Raw genomic sequence first — 18524 nt, forward strand, 5'->3', positions numbered from 1 at the left:
ACAAGGGTCTGCTTCACTGCATCAGGAAGGCATCCAGCTTGAACTATATTTGCATTGTTAGGCAAAGTTAGAATGCAGTACCCTCTGGGAACACTACAAACTAGGATTACAGGTATAGGCAACCCACCCTTTGGTAGAAGCTTGTACCGCAGTTTGGGTAGCGTGTTATCTCAAGAGGGGAACCGTGAGCTGTAGTGCAGTAAGATTCACAGTTACAGGTATTCAAATAATCTTACATTCAAGGTTTCTTGCATAAACAATTTGTCAGTTATAAAGCCTTCTTCAGAAGGGAGCAATAGAATAGTAACACAAATAAAACTGAATGCTGTACACCACGTTTCTGAATCAGACAAGACGCTTTTGGGATGGCCCACAGACAACCTACACCCACAGGTGACTTCAGTAACAAGGGTGCTGCGGACATTAATAGCTTACTGTTGGCATTCAGAACACTCAAAAATTTGGTAAAAGGCAGAGGTTATTAGAACACAAGAAATTACAAATAATCATAAGCAGGGCAAACACTTTCAGGTAGCACTTAGAAGAGTCTTTCAATTCAAATAGGCTAGGCCAAAGTCAATGGGCAAAAGTTTTTGTATAGGATGAAACACCAAGTAAATGGAAAAGTCTTTGCACAAGTTCTAAGGAGTCTTAGATAAAAAAAAAGATTCAAATGTAGGGCACAAGTTCATTAGACTTGTGGGTTGCAGAAGTTAAAGTACTTCCACAGTAAGAGGTAAGTTCCTAGACTTGTTTTACAGTACCTTGGTGAAGAAAAGATGCAGCCGACTACTTGTTCCTGTGCAGCTCTACAGATCTCACTGTCCGTGGGCCTCAGTCGCGGGGACAAGAGGGAGGACGTTGAGACTCCTGCACTGGCAAAACTGGCAACCAGTAACTTACTTTCAGTGACCGTTTCAGCTCCTTGCGGTACAGCTGGCTGTCAAGGTGTACCGTCATTGCTTCTGGGGTGCCGCACTCTGCTCGGAGAGCTCAGGCTTGGTCATTCCCGCTTCGTGGGAGTCCGGCCAGCTTAAAAGTAACGCACAATCTGGTGTCCCTCTCCCTGGCGATATGGCTCCTGCAGCAATTGAGGAAATTCAACCAGCTCCGAGATGGTTGTCCGGGGAGGGGGGGGGGGTTACTTTGGAGTCGCTTGGTCACACCAACTCAAAAGGGGAGAAGTCGCATTGCAGGGGCTTCTGTCGATGCAAACTTGGCAAGTAGTAACTACAGCAGGGCTTCACCGGGCAAACCAATGGTCCAGGAGTTGCAGCAGGCGTCCTCTTCAAGCTCTTTGGTTCCTTTGTCCAGTGGTCGGCTGCCTTCCAAGCCAAAAGACTCGCCTTTTATTCAGTTCTCTCCCATTCATTCCAGCCTTGCTGTCACTCACCCAGCAGGGTGGCTGTCCTTGCCGGACAGCCAGCCAATCACCACAGAGTGCATTTGGGTCTCCTAGGAGACTAAGCACAGGGAGTTTGGGCACCTCTCCCACTTCCTGCCTACCCCAGACACTCGGGCGCCAGAGGTGGGTTTCTTTCAGAAACCCTGCAAAGGTGAAATGAACAACCTGGTTTGGTGAGAAACAGAAGGGCCCTTCTACAAAGACCTGGTGAAATAAGACCAGGCACCATTTTAGCAAAGATGGCTGTATGCCATTTTGAAAAAAATGGCTCCCGCGGTTACTTTACCGGAGCCGTAAAGAGTTGCAGTAAATGCAAACCAAGGTAGTTCAAAACGCAACCACTGCCACCAGCCAGTCCATTGAGTAAAGGTTAACATAATATGCTACAGAAGATTTGGAAAAGGGGGATACTAAGTAACCCCTCCAGTACTCCATTGGAAGATGGTGTGTGCTGGGTCTAGAAAGTTACAATGCTAAGTAAAGTCAATTTCACTTTACTGCTCTGGGAAACAGTTGATCCCAGAGAAGGTATTTAAACCTTGGGAAATCTGGAACGCTTCCCTGTGGCAATGCACTGAAGGTGCAGTGTGACAATTGTAAAAAATGCCTATGAAGTTGGTTAGACTGCATAACCAAAAGAAACAAACAGAAAACACATTGAATTGAAAAGTTCTAAATCACAAAGTTTAGCAAAAGACCTGGAGGGCTCCAAGGTGGGAGAAATTGGGACTTGATAATTCTCCAACATTAATTTGTTACAAACGTTTGCAAGCTGAAAACCTAAAAAACATGCCCTCCTAATAATTTGACAGTCTTCACAAATTCCACCTTCCTTCGCCTTGTCAACCAAAGTTTTGCTCATAAATGCCACAAAACAAAACCATAGGGACCCTATGCCAGCTCATTAAACGTGACCACCAAGGTTCCGGAAATAGTGATGGCACTTCTCAACAATAAGGCAGTTGTACTCAGTCAGGCCTCGGCAAAAGAGCATCAAGTGTTTAAGTTTCCACTCAACCGACCTCAGAGCAAAAACAGATCTCTATATCTGGTGGGGCGAAGGGCCAGGAATCTTTATGCAATTGCTTCATTTGTCAGGAGTAGGCCCATCCTAATCCCAAGAAACTTTCGTGGTTTGCTCTGAAACCTTTTGAAATATTTGGCCTGACACCCAGCATTCTCGTCTCAAGATCCAGTTAAAGGTATAGCTTGTAGGTCGTAGCCTTTCCAGCATAGCAATCCAGTCAGATTCACCCAACTCCACTTTCATTCTAGAAGGGTTGGATGTCAAATCCTCAAACGTAGATTCAATTTGTTTCAGCTCTGATTTCCTTCCACATTTCTTTACTGATAATCGCAAACAAAGTTGTACCAAAGTCACCAAGGATTTCCACATATAGTGCCAGTCTTTTCCACTCACCTACAGCATGTAGAGACAATGCCAAGCTCCATCCGTAGAACAGCAACTGGAAGTCAGGAGTCTCAAAACTTATCCCCAACACCCCCTCAAGCCAGTGCCAGAGATTCTCTGGATGCTCCAGGATTGCCTCGACACTGTACACTAGAGTGCAAGCCACTTTTGTAATAGTCCAAGATTGGGATCAGGCAGAAACATCCATATTTCCCCATTTAGGAAAATTGCTTGGCTCGTAAAAGACTTCACTTTCCTGTGTAGCTCAGCCACAATTTGTGGATCCACATTGTTATTAATCCAGATTCCTAAATACTTAAATACTGGTACCTGTCAATGTATGCGTTCCCTGGTACCACTACCAGAATTTGTTTTGAGGTTGATCTCCAAGTTATTCTCAATGTAGTTCAGTTGGTCAACTTATCACTGCAGACTCACTGGCGTTTGGTCGATTAGCACCAAATCCGCGTACAAAAGGTGACTTAGATGGAGACTGCCAATACGTGGAAAGGACCATGCCGAATCCAGAGTTTGATTGACGGACAGAAAAAAAGTTAGAGCTGGGGCTAATGGGTAGCCCTGTTTGACCCCTCTTGCAGATTTAATTACAGCTGATAAGACCCAATTGATGTAGTCTTAATATCATGGTGGTACTAGAGTGAAGATCCAGAGAGCCCAGAATGGAGCCAGGGCATTTTTGTCTGCAAAGCTGTTACCACACCTGGTCAAATGCCTTAACAAAAACTAAGGCTAGGCAGATCCTTTTTACCTTTGCAGACCACTCATTAATATTTCTCAGTAGCATGAGGTTAGCCGCTGCTCCCAGCATTCTTCTAAATCCAGATTGAAAGGGGTTGTTGCAGCCTTCTGCATCAGAGCATTCACTGAATCTCAAGAGGATAGCGCCAAATATGTACACAATCACATTGTAAGGCAAGATTGTATGCAGTATCCTCGGGGTGCACTACAACAACCCTGACCTCCTGGCGATAGGAACCCAACCTTTGGTACAAGTCTGTACTACACAGGTGGGTAGCATGTTGAACACAGACTCATCTCAAGAGGGGTCAATGTGAGCTGTAGGGGAGTTATACAGATTCTCAGTGACAAGTACTCAAACTCTTGGTTTCTTGATTAAACAATTAACAGTTGGAGTAAGCCTTCTTCAGAAAGGGCAATATAAAGCAACACAAATTTACTTCAAATACACACTTAGTTTTCTAAATCAGAAGATACCCATTTGGGATAGCCCACAGACAATACCTACATCCTCAGGTGGCTTCAATAGTTAGGGTGCTGGTGACATTAATATATCACTGTTGCATTTAGAATACTCTTGAGTGTCAAAGAAAAGGTTTCAGAAGACAAGTATTCACACAATTATTCTTAAGCAGGTAATTAAATAACCCCCCCAAAGCAAAGTCAGTTAGCCCCTTCCTGGAAGGAAGGAAACACAAACAGAAGCGTCCAGTCGTTCAGGTAGCCAGGCCAGCCAATGTTAAGTTAGCAAAAGTCAAGGTGAAATAAAGCATTTCTTGCAGTTAAGTAAAATGTCTTGCACAAGTTTTAGACGTCTTGATGGAATAGAAGAAATCAAAGATGATTAGGCTTGAGAGGTAAAGAAGCTGGACCAAGACAAGTTTCTAACGAGAACAAGTGAGGTTACACAACAAGAGGTAAGTTCTTAAACTGTACAGTACCTTTAGATTGGAGAGCAGCAGATGGCTTCTGTTCCTGTGCAGCTCTGCAAAGCCTGGGCCTCAGTCATGGGGACAAAAGGGAGGACCTCTGGGGACTCCTGCACTACAATGGGACGGTCACCGACCGCAAGCGTCAATCTTCAAACAAGTGGCACTTTGGTGTTTCAGCTCCTCAAGTCTACCGCAAATAGCAACATTGCGGTTCTTGTGTGTAGAGATGGGCTTTCCTTGCATCTGGGGTCCAGCACTCTGTTGAGGTGGCTCAGGCTCTGTCAGTCCTACTTCGTGGTAGTCTGGAGGATCTTCTTGGAGCTCTTGGCCAGCTTAAAAGCAAAGCACACTATCTGATGTTCCTCTGGCTATTCGGTTCCAGCAGTGGAATTTCAACCAGCTCCAAGAGGATGTCCAGATAGCTTACTGTGGAGTTGATTGGTCTCACCAACTCAAGGCGAGAAGTCATCCTTGCAGGGCTAATCTAGTCGAAAAGAAATTGGCGTTTCAGCACAGCAGCAGGGCTTCACCTGTGAAACGAACAGCCCAGGAATTGCAGCAGGCATCTCTTCCAAGCTCTTCTTCGGATTCCTTTGTCCAGTGGTTGACTGCCTTCCAAGCCAAAAAGCCTCAGCTTTTATCCAGGTTTCTCCCATTCTTTACAGCCTAGCGGTCAGTGACCCAGCAGAGTGGCTGTCTTTGCCAGACAGCCGGCCAATCACCTAAGAGGGCATTCCTGTCTCCTAGGAGACCAAGCACAGGGAGTTTTCAGGCACATCCACCGCCAGACACCCTGGAGCCAGAGGCGGGCTTCACTCATGAATGCTGCCAAAGGCAAAAACTAACAAAGGGACCAAACCTGGTTTGGCGCGCAGAGTAAATCTCAGGGACCTTTCCACAAAGAAATGGTGAAAAAAGAAGACCGGGCCACTTTGACAAATATGGCACCCTTGGGTGCTGTATTGCAGTTGCAAGCGCAGCCCGCGGTAAATGCACAGTAGTTAAGTAAACTACTGCCACAAGCCATTCATCGAGGAATGGCTAACAAAAATGTTAAATGATAAACTAGACAAAGGGGATACTAAGTAAGCCCTCCAGCACCCTATTGTAAGTGGGTGCTGGGTCTACAAAGTTACAAAAGTAAAGTCAATTTCACTTCTCTTGGAAAGAGTTTATCCAAGAGGTGGTATTTAAACCTTTGAAAATCTAAAAGACTTCTGTGCTACTGCACTGAAGGTGCTGTGTGACTAAAAGATGCCTATGGAGTTTGTGTCAAACTCCACAATCAAAAAGAAACACGAGTTCAAAATCACAATCCATGAGAGTTGGGTTGGGGGGGGGGGTTTCGCTCTCCAGGTTAAAAGTCCTCAAAATCCAGCAAAGTTGCTTGGGGTCTCTAAGGTAGAAAGGAATTAGCACATTTCTGAGAATTCTCCCCAACACCCCTCATTCCCACCAACTCTTCCCCAACCCCTTTCCTTTTAAGATCCACCAGAGCACCAGGGTACCACTCCAGTGGTGATCTCCTGATAGTTACCAGCTGGTACCTTAGCGTGCAGAAACAGTTTCTCCACCCCCCCCCCCCCCCATTGGCTTTATTTAGGCTTGGTGTAGTGGAAGATACCCCATGGCTGGTACCGTGACCAAGGCTGCTGAAGCCAATGCAATTTTCCAAAGTAGCTGCCGATCCCTCCCAAGCCCTCTCAGCCATCCAAGGATTTAAATACTGTGGATCAATCTTTAAGTGAAACCTTGTTTTGAACTAATTGGACATTTCCGTTGAAGAGTTTCTTCCAGTCAAGCTCTTGTCTTGACATTTCTAGGTTCAGGTCAGCAGGTAAGTCAGAAAAGTAAGCATGTTGGACAACTATGCACTTGTGCAAACACCATAGCTTTTGCATTATGAGTTGGGTCCCAATAGGCACCAGGTCACATTTCGTCAAGCTGCATACTTTGATTAGAAACAGAAGCTCTGTGGCGACATGGTGTGTCTAGGATGTCAGATCCAGACTCCCTCACCAGCAAATCTTCATCCACTCCGTTCGCTCCAGCAGCACGAGATGTCATCCCCGCCTGGGGGGCTAGTTGACCCTCTAACTGCACCCTGGTCCCAGGTGACATTTGCGTGGGGACATAAGAGTTACTCCCAACTCTCCAATCGGTCATACCTCAGACATGGCATATGTAACCAGATTGTCAGCTACATTTGCTGCCTCATCCCAGACACTGCGGGAATAAAACAGTTGTCTGGGCATGTTTAGAGCGATAAGGAGAGCTTCAGTTGCCATACTTGAAATTTTGGAATGTTCAGTTTCGTTAACAAAATTAGTTTCTGAAGTCTGAGGGGTCAGGGGCTCCGTTAATGGTTCGATATGTGGGGGAAAAAAAACAAGGCAGAGAGCTAGAGCACTGGCCGTACCAAGAGCCACTGGGAAGCGTAACTCGAAAGCAGTCTCCAAGCAGTCTCAGATGAGGCAGAGGGTTGAGGTGTAGCAGACTCCCTCACTGCTCTTAACCTTGAACTACAGAGGGTCCTTGCTTCATCCATCTGGCTCCTCCTACCGGCCAACTGCCCTGCGACTAAACTCGCCGCTGAACTCCACGCCTGAAAATAATGTATATGTTCTTAAGGTCACAGGGCTGTGGCTTTTTATGCAGCAATCTCCACTCCAACCATTTCAGTTATAAGGTACAGTGGAGTTTGGAGTATAACTACCCATTGCCATTTGTAGTGCTCCATGGCTTGGAAGTACTGTTTTAACCACTTTTGAGTGGACCTCAACTCACCTGTGCAGGCGAGTTGAGGAGCACAAGCTGGAGCAGCTTGTGCTCCATCACGTGGGCTCCCCTTGAGCTCCAGTTTTTTTTTTTTTAAAGAACAGTTTGATAACATTTGTCTAAGGAAAGCTACATCAGAACTGGAATGGTGCAATTGACTTTGGCTGTCCTTGTTTCCTAGGCTCCTCTTCTGAACCATATTGGCTTTGGAAGTGTTTTGTTGACAATTATTGCTGGGATAGAAGACTGCCTACATCCCTCAAGCAATTGAACCAGATTTCTGATTCTAGTCATACAGGTTGTGCAAACCTTTGGTGAAATAAATCTTCACAAACTAGGAGATTGGTGTTTAGACAGTGATTGTGGGATATAGATGTCAACACATTAAACAGTTTAATAGTATTCCAGATGGTCCACTGTCTTTCAATAAATTGTGTATATACTCTTCAAGTGTTACTCTTTTTCGACTCTTAGAAGGTTTTGTCCAAAGTAAGTTTCCAAAATGTGTACAGCCTCATTTGATAGCATTTGGTGTTTAGGAGGTGGTGGTGGTGGTTGAAAGGTTTGGGTTTCAACACAGTTTCTCTAGATATATTCCAATTGGTGCATAGTACTTTTTCCAATAAGTTGTGTACCTCCTCCCAAGTATTCCTCTTTTTGGACTCTAGCAGGGTTTTGTCCAAAAGTGTCCAAAATGTAAGCATCCTCTTTGAATATTCCTCTAAATAAGTCTTCAAATTGTGTACCAGTGTTTCTTTAGCATCTTTCTAAGGCTCTGATTATTTGAACTAAGTTGTTTTGACTGACCTCTTGGTCCTCTCATTGGGGTGTTTGGTTTGTCTACTATGAGTTATCTTCTGTTTTTCATTTCAGTCTTCCTGAGGGATTGTTTAATTCCTTATAGCCCCTCAGTCCGAATTTCTCCATTTTTGTCTGCATGTTTTAGCAATTCTCAGTTGGTACATTTTTTTGTTGTGTTTTTTTCCTTTAAGTCCAAGGAATTTGGTATGGGGTAATAAAATCGCAGCAAAAATGTCGCCAGTCAGGTTTGCCCGGTAAAGGTGTACCCCATTATACCTTTTAAGGTGAGCAGGGGTGTCCCCCACGCCCCTTAAATGGTATAATGGGTCCAAGAGTTGCAGGGGTGTCCCCTGCATCCTTTACATGATTGTGGCACAAAAAAACCATAGCATTTTTGCCACAATCTTTTGTATTCACAGCCATTTTTGCTGCAATTTTTAGACATGGAACCAGGAATTCTCCATATGGAATGATGTTCTTGTTGTGGGTGATTGGCGTTTGTGTGGCGAGCAGTTTCCTGCTGTGGCCGAACGCTACCTAAATGATCCAGAATGGATATTGTAGCACTTGCAGTACTCTTGGAAAATTGAATCCAAACTGCTTAAATCCGATCCAGGTAAGAACAAACTTAAAATGTACACCCTTCTAAACAATTTAGAAAATAGTGAAACTAATGGCATGCATCTGCATCCCCTTACGTGAGGATTTATATTTTGAAATTCAATTTCACTTACTAACCATAGAAATATCGTACCAACAAATCCAGTACTATCAAAAGAACACCTGTGCAAAAGAATCAAATCAATGGGTTGAGTGTTCCATTATATCTATTGGTTCATGCTTCTCTATATTTGTCAACAAATGTCCAATTAAAATAAATAGGCAGTGTTCAGCCAACAATAGGAACCTAGAGCACTAACATTAGACCCTTTCCCTCTTAGAAAGGGACCTTATAGCCTCCTGATCCACTCAAACAGTTGTGGGGAAACACACATCGAGGATGTACACAATTGGAAGACTTACAGGAAAGCGGATGCTTACATTTTGGACACAACCCTGCTAGAGTCCAAAAGAGAATGTACACAATTTATTGAAAAAGGACAGTGCACCAATACAAATAAATCTAAAGAAACTGTATAATGTGTTGAAACCCAAATCTTTCAACCACCTAAACACCAAATACTAACAAATTAGGATGTACACAATTTGAGGAATACTTCAAAAAGGATGTATACATTTTGGAAACTTACTTTGGACAAAACCCTGTAAGTCGAAAAAGAGGAACACAAAGGATCTACAAAATTTATTGAAAAAGGACAGTTGACCATTTGGAATACAATTAAACTGTATTATGTTGAAATCTAAATCCCATAATCACTGTCTAAACACAATACTACCAAATAAAGAACATTGCTTAGAACACTCCTAGTTTGTGAAAATGTATTCATTACACCAAAGGTTGGCGCAACCTGTATGACCAGAATCAGAAATCAAGGTAATTTTGAATAAGGCAGCCACAATACAGGGCTGTACATATTGCAGACAACCATCCTCAAACCAATTTTGTAATGGTGAACAAAAATAAGTGCCAAAACTCACCTTGATTGATGTAATTCTGTGTGCTGGAACATGTGTAGCATAGAAGAGAATTCATCACCAGCATTATTGGTTTTTGTTTAAATGAATTCCATCTTCCACTGAATGCTACCATTAGTTGCTGCTTTTAAAGAATGCTCAATATGCCTTGTGTATAAGTACATAAGTGTGAAAGTGTTTACTTGGTGCCTTGCAATTACTGATTTCATTGCGATACTCTACAGCTCACATTAACCCTCCCAAGATAAACCTGGCTGCTCAATCACTACCAACTTGTGTAGTACAGGCCTAAGAGCTGGGTATGCCCGATACCAAGAGGGGAGTCTTGTGAAGTCCCACACCAGTTGGGCTTTACCCAACAATAGCAAAGTTACTGGTAGGTAAAAATGCGTTTCTATCTTGCAGGTAGAAATTCTTCAGACAAATCAAAATGCAGTGGAAGGAACAAGTTACTTACCTGTAACTACTGTTCTCCAGCATGGGTCTGGCATGGATTCACATGCTCATGAATATTCCCCGTCGTCAGGCTGGGAATCCTCGGTAAAGAAAAAAACAGTATCAGTTTCGTTTCTGATCTGTCTTTCGTAGTACTAACCAATCACTGGTCTCTGCGTCATACTGACCACAGCCAATGACTGCCCTCTACCTAAGCACCGCCTCTGGCAGCCATCTTCAGATTTGGAAGCACGTGAAGTGGCAGTATGACCAAGTGAAGAGCAGCAGAGGGGTAGGCGGGAGGGTTCGCATGTGAATCCATGCCAGACCCATGCTGGAGAACAACAGTTACAGGTAAGTAACTTGTTCCTTCTCCAGCATGGGGTCTGGCATGGATTCACATGCTCATGAATAAAGAATACATAGCAGTACACACATGCACAACCACGGGAGGTGGCAAAGGCTCAACATTAAGCATTGCATCAAACTCAACATTAAGCATCTTACCTCCTCACCAGGCTCACCTCAGGCGAACAGGTTGCGCAGCACTGCTTGGCCGACCCTGGACTCCTCCCTGGAATCCCGATCGACGCAGTAGAACTTCGTGAAGGTGTGCGTCGACCTCCACGTAGCAGCCCTGCATATGTCCAGCAGGGGCACACCAGAAAGGAACGCCGTGGTAGCTGCGATCGCTCTGGTGGAATGGGCTCTCGGACGGCCAGGCAGCGGTCGGTTTGCCAACCGATGACAGTACATGATACAGCCGGAGAGCCATCTGGAAATGGAAGCCTTCGAGAGAGCATTCCCCTGATTGACAGGTCCAAAGTTCACAAAGAGTTGTGACGTCTTCCGAAAACACTTCGTGCGGTCCACGTAGAACTTCAGCGCTCTAGCCACATCCAGCAAGTGCAAAGTCCTCTCAGCCGGCGTCGAAGGCGACGGGAAGAATACCGGCAACACCAAGGGTTCGTTGAGGTGGAAGTCTGACGGTACCTTGGGCATGAAGGAGGGGTGCGTCCTGAGCACTACCCTCGTGTCGTGAAAAGTCAAGTACGGGGCCTTGCAGGAAAGGGCCTGGATCTCTCCCACCCGTCGTGCGGAGGTGATGGCCACAAGAAACGCTGTTTTCCACGACAGAAACTTCAACGGGGCCGAGTGCAGAGGCTCGAACGGAGGTCCCATGAGCTTGGTCAGCACCACGTTGAGCTCCCACGCCGGGGCCGGAGCCTTCACCGGCGGGAACGATCTGACCAGTCCCTTCATGAACTCTTTCACCAGACGATGAGACCACAAGGACGTCCGCCCCGTGGTTCTGGTGTATCGGGAAATCGCAGCAAGATGAATCTTGATGGACGTGTGTGCCAGTCCAGCTTTGGCCAGCGTCAGCAGGTACGGCAGTACTTGGGGAGCCGTAATCCGTAGAGGGTTAATCTTCTGTGCTTGGCACCAGACAGAGAACCTCTTCCATTTGTGTCCGTAGCATTTAAGAGTCGAGGACGCCCTGGCCTTTGCAAGAACCTCTCTGCAGTCGGCCGGTATGTCGTATCCTCCAAACTCTAGCGCTGCAGGAGCCAGGCCTGCAAGTTCAGCGATTTCGGGTCGTGGTGGAGGATGGCGCCTCCTTCCCTGGAGAGCAGATCCGCGTCCACCGGCAGCTTGATTGGCGGGGACGCTGACAAGTCCAGAAGGTCCGGGAACCATATCTGCCTCGGCCACGCAGGTGCGACGAGGATCATCCTGCACCGTGACCTCTTGAGCTGGTTGACGAGCCGGATTAGCAGTGGCAAAGGAGGGAACGCATAGAGGAATAGGCCCTCCCAGGGGAACGAGAAAGCATCGCCCATGCTCCTCGCCTGGGGAAACCTGCTGGCGAACCTCCGGCACTTGGAGTTCGTCGCCGCCGCGAACAGGTCGATCTGGGGTGTGCCCCACCGTCGGAAGAGGCGATCCACTAGATCCTGCCGTAGTTCCCACTCGTGGCACGAGCGCAGCTCCCTGCTGAGTGAGTCGGCGATGGTGTTTTTTATCCCTGCCAGATGAAACGGCACCAGAAACATCCCTTGGGTGACTGCCCAATGCCACAGGTCCTGCGCCTCCTTGGACAGTGCTGGGGACCTGGTTCCGCCCTGTTTCCTGATGTAAAACATGGTGGTGGTGGTGTCGGTGAAGATCCTCACCACCTTGCCCTTGAGGGAAGGAAGGACCCGAGGGCCCAAAACACTGCACGGAGCTCCAGGACGTTGATATGTAGGGATTTCTCCATCCGGAGCCAAAGGCCTCTTGCGTGCAGATTTTCGGTGTGCGCTCCCCACCCTTCCAGGGAGGCATCCGTGGTCACGGTCTCCTGGTGGGCTGGGGTCTGGAAGTCCATGCCCGCCGTCAGATGCGCGCGGGTGCCCCACCACCGGATCGCTCGTCGGAAACTCTCGTCGAGCGTGATCCTTTCCTCGAAGCTGCCCGTCGTTTGGATCCAGCGCACGTCCAGGAACTCCTGCAACGGGCGCATCCAGAGCCTGCACATGGGAATGAGGTAGATGCAGGAAGACATCATTCCGAGGAGGGCCTTGATGGACCTCACCTTGGCCGCGTCGGCCACCAGCATCTGCTGCACCTTGCCCAGGATGGTCCTGGTCCTCTCCTCCGACGGGGAGGCCAGAAGGGACACTGTTGAGCCTCGCTCCCAGAAACAGAGCGTCTTGCGCGGGTACCAGGTGGGATTTGGCGTAGTTCACGGAGAACCCCAGGTCCGTGAGAAGTTGGACGGTCCTTGCCGTGTGAACCACGGCGAGCTCTCTTGTCTTGGCTCGGATGAGCCAGTCGTCCAGGTAGGGGTAGACGTGGATCCCTTCGCGGCGCAGCTGCGCCGCCACTGGTGCGAGGCACTTGGTGAACACCCTGGGTGCCGACCGTAGTCCGAAGGGGAGGGCTTTGAACTGGTAATGACGCCCTTGGACCACAAACCTGAGGAATTTTCGGTGCCCCTTTAGGATGGGAATATGGAAGTAGGCATCCTCCAAATCCAACGACAACAGGAAGTCTCCTTCCTCCAGCTGACCCAGGACGTGCTGGAGGGTGACCATCCGGAACTTTTGCACCTTGATGAACTTGTTCAGACGTCGCAGGTCCAGGATGGGGCACCATCCCCCGTCTTCTTCACGAGGAAGTATCTCGAGTAAACTCCGGAGCCCCGAAGCCTCTTTGGGACGAGTTTGATGGCGCCCTTCCTGAGCATCGCCTTTACCTCCAGGAGAAGTTGAGGGACGTGAAGTTCTTTCCTGGCCACGGGGGGGACGCGTGGACACTTTCTTTGAAACTCGAGCGCGTGGCCCCGGGCCAAGGCGTCCAGCACCCAACGGTCGGTGGAGATGGACTCCCACACGCTGACGAAGCTCGCCAGCCGGCCTCCCACCGGGGTGCTTCGGTGGGGGCCCGACCCCATGGCCGGTTCAATCCTGCTTCGACGAGGCTTTGCCGCCTTGTCCTTGGCGACGACGGCGGGGTCCGCCAGACTTGCCTCGTCCTCTGTAGGCCTCCTGAGACGAGCGGGCCGCTTGACGGTAGGAGGAGAAACCGCCGCCGGAACCTTTGGAGGCGCCCTTGCCTCCGCTGCTCCGAAAGGGCGTCCGTCGTTGTTGCAGAACTCGAAGGACCCGGACCGTCTCGGTGTCCGCTTTAATGGCCTGAAGGGAATCGTCCACTGTTTTCCCAAACAGGTTGTTCCCATCGAAGGGCATGTCCAGGACTCTGGTCTGAACGTCTTGACGGAAGTCCGTAGCCTTGAGCCATCCACGCCGCCTAAGGCAAACGCCGTTGCCTAACTGGCGGAACCCAGTGTCGGCGATGTCCGTTCCAACGGTAATGGCGTGGGTGGTCCGAAGCCACCTCACCTTCCTGCAGGATCTCCAGGGCCTCTGCCCTCTTGTCGTCCGGCAAGAAGTCCAGCAGGGGAGCCAGTTTGTACCAGAGCTCCCTGTCGTATCGGGCCACGATAGCCAAGGCGTTGGCAGCTTTAATCGTCGTCGCTGCAGACGAGATGACTCTGCGTCCCATAGCGTCCAATTTCTTTCCCTCGCCGTCCGGTGGGAAAGTCGATGTGGAGGCCGCACCCCCCCCGCTTTTTTCCTGGCCGCCGCGGAGACGACGGAGTCCGGGGTAGGCTGCGCCCGGAGGCACAGGGGGGCCGTGTCCGGGACCCGGTACTTCTTCTCGTACCGGTCTCTTCTAGCTGGCGTCGTGGAAGGGTTCTTGAGGAGGGTGAGGCCCTCATCCCAAATGTCGTCCAATAGAGGCACTGCGAGGACCGTCTTTCTCTTGGCCTCGCGCTGCTGATAAAGGAAACCTTCCTTCTTCTCCTCAGGGCAGAGTTGGAAAAGCTCGGATGCCCTGGCGATCATGGAGTGGAACGATCCAATCTCGTCGGGCGGAGAAGCCCTGGTGGGAGGCGACGACGTTACATCCTCGTCGTATACCTAGTCGTCCGTACCCGTCGCTGCCGTGTCAGTCCCCGTATCATCCCCTCGGGAGGAGGGCTGGAAGGGGCGCGACGGCTGAAAAGGAGGAGGGTGGATCCTTTTCTTGGTAGGGGGAACCCCAGAAGGTCCCGGGTCCCCCGACGGGAGAGGTTCCGTCGGCAACGGTAGTCTCGTCCTTATCTCTGAGCATAAGGACTGTATAGCCAACAAAATGGCCGCCGAGCTGTCTCGCAGCGCTGGCAGAGGGGAATCTGACGGGCGATCAGGGGCCCGTCGGTACCCTCGACGATGTCATCACCTGTGTCGGGATCCATCCCGACGGGTCGGTCTACTTCCACGCCGAGGCCGTGGCTTAAGACCTCGACGAGCTCCTCCTCCGAGGTTGAGGCGGAATCTACGACGACGCCCTGCCCCCACCTTTTTCTTCCCCACGGGGGATTTCACGGGGGTCCTATCGATGGGCACAAAAGAGGACTCCCTCCGAGGTGGCAGGGAGACTCTGGGCCCCGAGGTCGCCACCACTGGTGTAGCCTCCACAGGCTGAGCCAGGGCCGCCGCTACAGTTTCGATAGAGGGCTTGGCCGGATGGATTAAGGCCTTCACCACCTTAGGTGCGCTACCGCCTTATCCTTGAGGGGGGGGGGGGGGGAGACAGTGCCTCGCTCCCCCTCCGCCTTCGAGCTCGACCGGGGCCTCTCCAGGAGCCTCGCCGGGTGCTCGGCCTTCCTCTTACCCGACCCAGAGCGTTGGCTCGTGGTTGATGGTGCCGGGGAGGGTGCGCCCAGCCTGGCGCCCGTAGAGCCCGACCGTTCGGCGCTCCCGGTGCCAGCGGACTCGCGGTGCTTGGCCTTATGTTGGACCCCCGTCGCCGGGGCGTCCTCAAAGGTCTTAGAAGACCGCTCGGATTTCTCTTCTCGCCAGATGGGCTATTCCCTTCCAGCCAGTTGGCGAGACGTTGATGGCGGTCCTTTATGGTCCGCTCCGACATGTTGCCGCAAAACGCACAGTCCTTCTCCACGTGCGTCTTGTCTTCATGTAGGCAGTAAAGGCAAAAAGAGTGTTCGTCCTCCTTGAAGACGTTCTGCAGCTGGCATCCAGGGCAGACCCTGAACAGCTTTCCGGGCGTCGAGCTTCCCTTCTCCTGGGCCATGACCGGGCCTGAGAAACTTCTGGAGTCCTCCAAAAGCGTGGCTCGACGAGATCTTCACCCTTGAGGGGCGCAGACGAATCCGACACGGGTCCCCGTTGATCGGATCGAGAGTCGGTGGAGCTTGAGGCTCTTTTGACCGAAAAAACTAAGTTTTTGAGAAAAAACGTGAAAAATATAGCACTAACGCTCGAGAACAATAGCACGAGGATCCCAACACATGAACGTGCGGTAAAAATCTGAAGATGGCTGCCAGAGGCGGTGCTTAGGTAGAGGGCAGTCATTGGCTGTGGTCAGTATGACGCAGAGACCAGTGATTGGTTAGTACTACGAAAGACAGATCAGAAACGAAACTGATACTGGTTTTTTCTTTACCGAGGATTCCCAGCCTGACGACGGGGAATATTCATGAGCATGTGAATCCATGCCAGACCCCATGCTGGAGAATGGAAGAATACCTCAACACTAAGTTGACTGGGACTTTGTGTCCTGAAAGTTCACATTTCCAGAGGTTTCGGGAGCTGGTAAAAAGTTAAGAGGGTCTTGTGGTTGGGAAATCAGTTTCAAAAGTCAGGTATCTATATTCCCTAGCTTTGAGGGCTTAGGCAACAAGTTGTGCCAAAGCCAAACAAATTTAAAACTTTAGGTGAAGATAAGGGGGGCAGGTAAGTAATGATATAACTCACCCCCTGTATTCCAGTTTCTCTTCAGACTTGGCAGGTCTGAAGCAATCAGCTTTCCCCACCTTTTTTTTTTCCAGTCACCAGAGCCCAGGAGTTGCAGGTGAAAGATGTTGCGGTGTGACACAAGCTGGTGCAACCTGTTCTGGTCGATAAATGCAACACAGTGATGCAGTACTACTCTAGGCAGTGCACCAGACACCAGGAAGCTGGTTTTGACGAGGTCCTCCATGCATTGAGACAAAGGGACACCGCCGTCTAGGTCAAAGTAAAACCTCAGGTCCAAATCGAGCTGGAATACTGAAGTTTCCCCAGATGGACACTGGTAGCCGAGGGTCCCCGAACTTCGGAGTCGAAATGCAGAACCGCGCCGCATCAAACGCCCAAGCTGTGGTTGATCCGTCCACATGACAGTTCCAGGAACACTTCTGAAGACACCAGGTGACTGGGCACAGAGCATGTCAGAACTGTTAGTCCGCACCACTCAAGACTTGACGTACTGCCGAAGGCCTTCTGAAGATCAACTACAGCGGGCTCCACTGGTACTGCAGCAAATGGTGGTAACCTGGCCTCCTTCGGACAGTCCAAGAGTCAACCACTATCTTCACAGCTCGGCAGGAGGCATGGCTGCAAGACTCATCCAATCCAAAAACTCGGGTGAGACTAAGCTCACCGAATGGAAGATTAGCTCAAACCCCAGCCGAGGCCCAACCAGGACCACCAATGGTGAAACTCATGTATACTCTCTAGACATACAGCAAGCAGTTTGTGGATTGGTACTAGACATTCCTAGTCCACTTTCTGGGAACATGGTGCAGGCCTGCAGAAAAACCAAGGCTTTCCAGGCAACGCAAGACCATAAGATTTTTTCTGATTGGGCAGGAAGAAAGCTACAGGATAATATGGCCAAAAGAAGCATAAACCTCGGAGCACAGCCATGTTAGGACACTAGCCACAGTTAGTAGTTAGACGCAGTATGGCTTACGAAAAGTAATGCAAAATAGTCAAAAAGCAACTGCTGCCGCAAGCTTGTCTTTAGGCACATCTAAAGTGAGGAAATAGCTTTGAGTGTAGCCTAGGGTCACACAAAAAACCCTATTGCAATGCATTGTGCAATGATCAGGTTACCAAAAAACTAGATCACACGTATAAAGAAAAGAGAAAGTCTCCCAGCACTGGCAGCCTTAAGGAATGGCTACTTTTGCTCATTGTTATGGGGAAATCAGAGTTAAGCTGAAGGCTTTACTTCACTGGAAAAAGTCAAGCCAGTACAAAAAATGTTTACGGGTCCATACAAAATTGTGGTAAAGCTGTTAAAACAAAAATCTCTCACCCACCAGTCCATGAGTTGAAGCAAGCCCTGGGTTTTTGCAGATCAGTTAGTCCAACAGGGCTTACCCAGGCCAGACGCAGAAAGGGACGCTGGACCTCTATGCCTTATTCGGATCTTTAGTTGCTGACCATCTACACAGAATTCTTGACTCAAGACTGATCTCTAGAAATGGCTGCAGGAGAACTTTTATCCAAGATTCTGGCTGGAAGCAAGCCCACCAATGGTAAGTATCTGCTTCAAACAGCCAACAGTAGTCCAATTGGGTACCACCGATTTACTCATGTCCTAGAATCTCAGGCGCCACAGATGACCAGACAGTCCCACACACAAGGCATCACTAGCCGCACAAATTGGGGATTTCCCAGGCATGGGTATGACCTTACATGGCATTCCCTGGCAAGACAGGAAGAAGTCCAAACATGGCCAAAGAATAAGCAAAAACCTTGTGGCCTGGCCATTTTAGGGCACTATCCACATTTAGTAGGCATATACAGTAAATGCAAATGTGCACACTAGAAAAACCCACACAAATTGTAAAAATATTGCTGCCACCAGTCTTTAGGCACATCTAAAATTAACCAAAAATCTCAAGTGCAACTGACTAAGGTGATAAGTACCCCCACATCGCTGCATTGTAAGATGCAGTGTGCAATGCTAAAGAGTTAACAAAAAGGTAAAAAAGGCAAAATGTTTTCGAGTACTGATAGTCTGGGACTGATCGACCCATAACGACATGAGCAAAAGACCATGGCAGTTGCCTGAAAAGTTAGGCCAT

The 18524-nt window shown here is 49.0% G+C and overlaps 1 protein-coding gene across 6 annotated transcripts in view; it reads right to left on the reverse strand.

The window, feature by feature from the left end:
* EIF4ENIF1 (eukaryotic translation initiation factor 4E nuclear import factor 1) overlaps nucleotides 1-18524 on the reverse strand; it is a 386373-nt gene that overhangs the window by 231837 nt on the left and 136012 nt on the right. The gene's annotated exons all lie outside the window — the stretch shown is intronic.

This window comes from Ambystoma mexicanum, chromosome 10, assembly GCF_040938575.1.
Source record: "Ambystoma mexicanum isolate Mex_15411 chromosome 10, UKY_AmexF1_1, whole genome shotgun sequence".
NCBI lineage: Eukaryota > Metazoa > Chordata > Amphibia > Caudata > Ambystomatidae > Ambystoma > Ambystoma mexicanum.